Consider the following 7,111-nt stretch of genomic DNA (forward strand, 5'->3'; position numbering starts at 1 on the left):
AGACATTCCCTTCTTCAAGGAAGAGAGAACATGATCCTGACCCTACTAGAAAAGTGCTCCTAAGGAGAAAATCATCAGAAACTCTGAAAAATGTGGGAGCCACTCAAAAGGTCAAAAAACAGACCATTGCAACGAATCTTTATTTGATCCAGATTCCTTTGTGATTCACACATTATTCAGAAACAAGCTGTGTATGACAAAAAATTAAAAAAAAAAAAAACAGTTTGTGCTTTTTACAAATATGCTCCAAGTGTTAAAACCATACAAACAGATTGCAAAACACATTTAAGTTCAGAAGATGCAGACTTCCAGAGAGACATGCAGATAGAGACTTGCAAAATAAAAATACTTTTCTTGGGTAATTATCTTAATTGGCTCTTTTTTTAAGATCAACTTGTGTTTCTTTTTGCCTTTTTTTTGTTGTTTTTTATTTTTATTTAGCCTTCTAACATACATTTGGAAAATGACTTTTTAGAACACAGTGGGTTTATATTTAATACACTTTTCTGGATTTTCATTTCCAGGACAGTGTAGAGGTTGTTTGTCTTGTTTCCCAATTGCCTGAAATAATTTATTATGCCATAGATGCCTGGTGAAGTAAAATGTTTGGCAGCCAGCACTGGAAGATGCAAGATACATATGAAAGCTTCACTTTTCCTGAAGCTTAAAAAGCTCAATTTTGTTTGATGAATAAAAGCTATTAAGAAGATGCTACCTTTTCACTGAGGCACCAAATCACAAACTTCTATCAAAAACCATAATTGTCACAAGAGTATCATTCGCATCCTCATCAATTTGAGCATTCTTGCTTACTCAACATATGTTTAAAAGGACTTATAAACTATAGGAAAATGTTTTTCTTTCTTTCCTTCTATTTCATTTTGAGTTTCCCACCATAGTCCACCAAAACCTTAACTTTCCAGCGAACTAGTATATAATTCTAATCAAATTGGGCATTCCCCAACATTGCAGCTGGCTATGTGGTGCACTTACTACCACAAACTGACTTCAGTGTGATCAAGGATTTAGTATTTTTTTATCAAGAAGACATTTTCACATTCATTTAAAATTAAAACCTTTAGGGAATCTAGAGGTAGACACTATATAAATACTTTCTTTTAAATATATTTGGGCCTAGATTAAAGGAGAGGTCATTTTTATTTTTCACTGATTGTTACAGTTCTTGTCATTTTTAATTCAGACAATATAAATCACAAAGGTCAGTAGAAACTCCTACATCATTTTATAGCAGCATCTTCAGATACTGATTTAACTTCTCTCACACATTGGAACATCTGTAAGTCTTCACTAGGTCTTAAATAGATTTAAATTAGTTTCACAGAACTCAGTTTAGATAAGGAGAAATGTTCCACCATCCCATGTTAATAACTACAGCAACTGATGACAAGAGTATCAGTGTTCTCATGAAATTTCTGAAAAAAAACCACCACATTTTACAGACACATTTTTAGAAAGCTATAAAAAAATAGACAACGTAAATGAAATGTTAAATCATTTTAATCTTTCATCAGACCACTATAAACAATACTGTTTTCTCAAATATACTTATTGTCATGATACCTATTGAAGCTCATTATTCATGAAGTAACAATGGTATTTTTCTTGCTGCATGTGTTCTTTAAAATTCTCTGGAGATACCTTTTTATTCCAAGTATGACCATAGATTTTATACTAATGAAAGGAAATTAGCTTTGTCTATATGTCTTCCTTATCATGTAAATTTTGCTTCCACTGACATCCATTTAACCATTTAATGATTTCAGAGCATAACGTATGTCTTCTCTCATTCTGTTGACAGAATTCTATGCTTTAGACAACAAAAAATTTAATGTAAATCAAAGCTCCCATTTACATTTAATATCAATTCTATTTTCCATACCAATAATAGATTATTTGCCCACCTTTATGAGAGCCCTGATCTAATGAAATATGTATATGCATATAAAGAAGATGGAAAGTCAACACAGGTGTATACCTTCAAGTTGAAAAGCAAAAGTTCTTTGTGAAATGTCTGGCTGCAGTTGAGATGGCTGTGTCAGGACAGAGAGATAAAAGGATAAAATAGTTCAAGTAAGTAAGTAGTTCTAGTGAGTCAAGATTCAACTTGCAGAGCTGGTTTTCATTCAACAGAGTCCTTGGTCTCATTCTGGCCTTGTTAATCATTTACTCTATGGTTATGGAAATATCAGATTCCCTGTATACTACTCAGGAAATGCACATAATTTTATTCATAACAGCATTTTTACAAGGCTCACCTAATTACAGCCAGATTCTGATGATGTATTGAATAGCCTCAACAAGTTTATTGAGCACTTCCAGTGACCCCTTGTAGGAAAAGGTGTTATTAGCATTAGGAAAAGTGGCTCAATTGATTCCTCAGTGTTTAGGAGATCATTTGTAATCCCCAGGTGTTAGATAAATGCAAAGTTATATGTCTACTATGTATAACTTATATGGACTATGAGAAAATAATTATCATGCAAAGGGGTTCACTATCATTCACTACATTGACTTCATTAAGTTCCCATGTGAGAGCAAGAGGCTGTAATTTGTAGATCCCTCTGAAGAACTGGGTCTTTACTAGGTAATCTCAGCATACATCATGTTTTCACCAATGAGTTTGATGGAACATAAAACAAAATTGTGGTGACAAGCAAATCCATCAATGGCACACCCAGTAGATTCCAATTACGTTAATTAGAGTAGACTTTCTAATGAGTGGAATGTCAAACACTGGATCCATGCCCAATGCTAATCATTCATTCCTTTTGCTGCTGGTTCTAATTCACATTATGCCAAGGAGGTTTCATGCATTCTGACACCAAGCTATGAGCAGAGTGCTTCTGCTTTAGAAATAGAAGTGCAAGCACAAGTTTGACATACTAATTAAATGTGCCAGGGTGTAAAATATATTGCTAAATGTCATTCTGTCCCTATAAATGCAGGCATCAGCCAAAGCACAGAAAGGGTGAAACCCAGTATTTATAATAATTCCACAGCGTAAACAAGACAGTGACAGCAACTACCCTGTTATTCTGAGAAGTTTACTGAAGTGGCATCCAAATAATAAGGAAAAACCTTGGAGGTAAATCCATTTAAGATTTACATTAAGAGTACTGATGTAGCAAGGTGTATCACTGAAGACATGAAGAGATAACTGCATGAGCACTAACCTGATATCCAGCTAAATGCTTTGTATATGATCTACAAAAGAGAGTTCCAAAAAATTCACCACAGAAATACAGACTGCTCGCATTCAGGGGAAATATTCACCTGCACCAGTAGCTTTAAGACATTAAAAGTTAGCAGCCATCTGCTGATAATTAAGCATGTTTGAGCTCATTTTGTATTAGCTTCAACAACTGATGAGGATAGATGTGCATTAGGGCATCCAGCTGTGCACTGGAGGGAGAGAAGCACTGCTATACATCCATCTTTTCTGATGGTTCAGCTGCAAGGACAGGAGCCTTCCCCAAGGCTGGAAGAAGGTAGATGGCAGTGAAAACCCATACACCACAGGTACTCTATCCAGACTCTTAGCTCTTAAGTTCACTTTCTATATTTGCCACCTCCTTACTACACAGAAACTGGCTAACTAACCACAAATCCAAGCTCAGATGCAGAAGATTATGCCTTCATATCCATGCTCAGGATACAGCGATGCACAGGTGATGAGTGTCTTCAAGTGTCAGTAATTCCACAGCCTTGAAAGAGCAGTTGGGTATTGATTTGGTTCTGTCCTGGGTTCAGCAGTAGCAGTCATTTTTTCTTCTTCTTGGTAGCTGGTGCAGTGCTGTGTTTTTGACTTTCAGGCTGGAAACTTTGTGATAGCACGTATGCTTTGAGTTACTGCTCAAATGTTTGGTTTGTCCAAGGACTTTGTGAGCCTCATGCTCTGCCAGGGAAGGAGGGGAGGCCGGGAGGAAACAGAGATAGGTCACCCGATCCAAGCTGGCCAAGGAGGTATTCCATACCACAGCATGTCATGCTCAGGGAGGTAACTGGGAGTTGGCCGAAAGTGTGGGAGCTAGCTCTCTTCCGGGTCGGGCTTGTTTTGGCGGGTGGTATCATATTCTCTCTCCTTGTTTATTTCCTCTGTCATTGTTTTTATTGGTGGTAGCAGAGGATGGTTTGTATTATACCTTAGTTACTGGACTGCTCTTATCTCAACCCGCAGTAGCTGCATTCCTTTGGTTCTCCTCCCCAACCCTCTGGGAGTGGGGGGCCGGGGGGGGGAGGGAAGGGGGGAGGAGGAGGAGTGCTGCAGGAGACTGAGGTGGGGTATTAAACCACGACAGGTTCTCATACAAAGTTTTAGGTAGCTCAACGCATTAATTCTGATTTACAGACACAGTTTTCACTTACACAGTATATATAAGATATACAGTCTGTCTTGAAGCAAGCTGAAGCTATATTTTCTATCAAGTTTACTACACATTAAAGTCATAGTCTCTAGTTACTGCATAAATACTCTCCTGATTATTTGTGTTCATAGAACTCTGGTTCCTCAGATTCTACCCTCTCATGTGTTGAAGATGAAAGTACCAAGCAAAATAGAAAGTGAATCAGAAGCTGCTGGGTGAGGTGGTATCCCAAGACACTATGACTGCAGTAGTACCTAAATATTTATCAGATACAAGACCTAACAAGATAAGTTCCTGGTGTAAACTGTGTAATATTCTTTAATAAAACAAAACAAAAACAAAACCCCCCAAAAAACAAAAACAACCAACCAGCCAACCAAAAAGTTTTCTAAAAGGTGTGTGAGATCCCTGGAGGTGCTTCAAGCTGTTATGGCTTTTCAAACTTCTGCTTATTATGCAAATCATCATAGAGTGAATACGCATAACTCCATTCTGTCTATATTTATGTATAGAAGAACTGATTTGTATAAAATAAAAGTCTTCCTGAACAAAAACCCATTTTTTTTTCCAGGTTTGTGTACTTTTTATCTGTTCATTTAACTCGGACAATTTATCAAACAGGCAAAAAAATGTCCTTAAACTCTGACTTTATAATCAAAAAGACAGATGCCTAAATGAGATCTCTCACTAAAAAAAAATCACAAGCAAACGATTTGAAGGATATTAGAGGAATAACAAAAGTGATAAACAGACCTTGAAATGTTTTTAAACAAAAAGCAGGGAGTAAAGTTGATTTCTTAAGAGTCGTTTTTCATTTTCATGTTTTTCAGCTACAATAATTCAAATATTTTGTTTTCTCTTAGCTTTTCAGACTTTCCTTTTAAGCATACTTTTTAAACTGGAAGTAAAAGAATCTTTCATGTTTAATAAGAATGGAGAGAGTTAAAAAAATCTTTGATCTACACAAATAACATTGAAATAATACAAACTAATTGGCTAATTTTATATTTGAAATATAAAGACAGAAATATAGAAAGGGAAATATTTAATGAGATTTTAAACTCTGTTCAGACATATTTCCAGATTTTCAGGTATCTATTTGGGCCCTTTTGCAGTTCATTTACTGCTACCTTGAAGTTTCTTATCTGTTACATAGAGCTCTGATCTGTAACTCACAGGTCTGAAGTAAATGATGCTACTTTGCCATTGCAAAGCCATATGTAAATCAGGTGAACAGGCATTCAACTCATCTGAACTCATAAAAACCAATTTTAAATAACATGTACAGTCCTTCCACTGAAGGTCAAATTCTGATTGGTGCAAGAAAGTGTGTAAAGTCCATAAAGTGCAGTAGCACCATTGAAGGAGAAGATCAGCAATATTCCCACATATACATCTGCAGCTTTGCAGTGTGTTTCAGGTATTTGAAGACTATACACTCCTCTTTCTTTCATGGCACATACTAAGAAGCTCAGAGTCCACATAGATACAGTGTCTCAGGGCTGGATAAAAAAGACATGGAAAGAAGCAGAAAGTTTCTTGTTTTTCCTCTCACGCATAGTATGATTTATCCTCAAGGCATGGCATGGCATGGCTCCTCCTCACACACAATTTTCTGACCTTCAATTCTGCTGGGACTGATAAGTTTGACAAACTACAAAGTCATTCCAGAAGGACAAATACCCTAGTAATTTATTTATTTATTTTATGTATAGAACCATAAGTTATGTTTTTCTTTCCTTTCCTTTAAAGTTACTGGTTCTTTCTCCAAGTGCTATTTGGTTGCCAGATCTCTTCCTTTTATGTCTTCTTTTCTATCTATTGCATATCTCTGATATGTCCTCACTTGAACAGATCTGCCTTTCTTTAAAACTTTTCACATGTTGCTGTAAAAAGGAAAATGGAACATACTGAATAATACTTCAACAGATCAAATTTCCTAAAAAGTGATGTACAACTTCGATGAGTTGCAGTGACTTTTCTCAACAGAAACTGTTATTGAGAATATGATCACAATAATCATCAGTTCAAATCAAACAGGTTTTCCATTCTTTTTTTTCACATGAACAAATACTTCTTTTTAGAACCTGTTGACAAATGAATTTAAAAATCAAAATGAAGATATTTATAAAAATGGCCAGAAGACCTTGTACTAGTACAAACTGGTGTATTTTTTATGGGATTAGTGGAGAAATATAAAAATCTATCACATGGGGATCTTACCAGTCATTTTAAAACAGTTAAAGAAATCATCATTATCATTAATCAATAATCATCAACAATTTAGAAAAAAAATTAGTTTAGTACAATAAAATCAATTCAAAAGATATGAATATATCTTACTGCTATTTATTAATCCCCAGATGAGATTAAAAAGTCCTTTAAACTTTCAATTTATTATAATTCTTTCTATGTAATTTATTTCATATTATTCATAAGATTAAAATAAGAATAGTGAAGTACTATAATTCAAAGGAAATTCCAGTTACCTGTATTTTTCAATGATCGAAAGGTAAAAATGTCACATAAAAATATGTTTCAGATATTTTGGCAAATGGAGGATTAAATCAGTGTTTAGGTGCTCCATCTATTGTATTTTATTTATATTTATTGAGTTTCATTATCATGGAGTGCTCTACGTTCAGATTTCAAACTGCCATTGCAACCTGAAAAGTTCAGGTGATATCTTCACTTCATAGAAGCCACCACTATTTCAAGGATCAGGT

Source organism: Melopsittacus undulatus, chromosome 6, assembly GCF_012275295.1.
Source record: "Melopsittacus undulatus isolate bMelUnd1 chromosome 6, bMelUnd1.mat.Z, whole genome shotgun sequence".
Classification (NCBI taxonomy): Eukaryota; Metazoa; Chordata; class Aves; order Psittaciformes; family Psittaculidae; genus Melopsittacus; species Melopsittacus undulatus.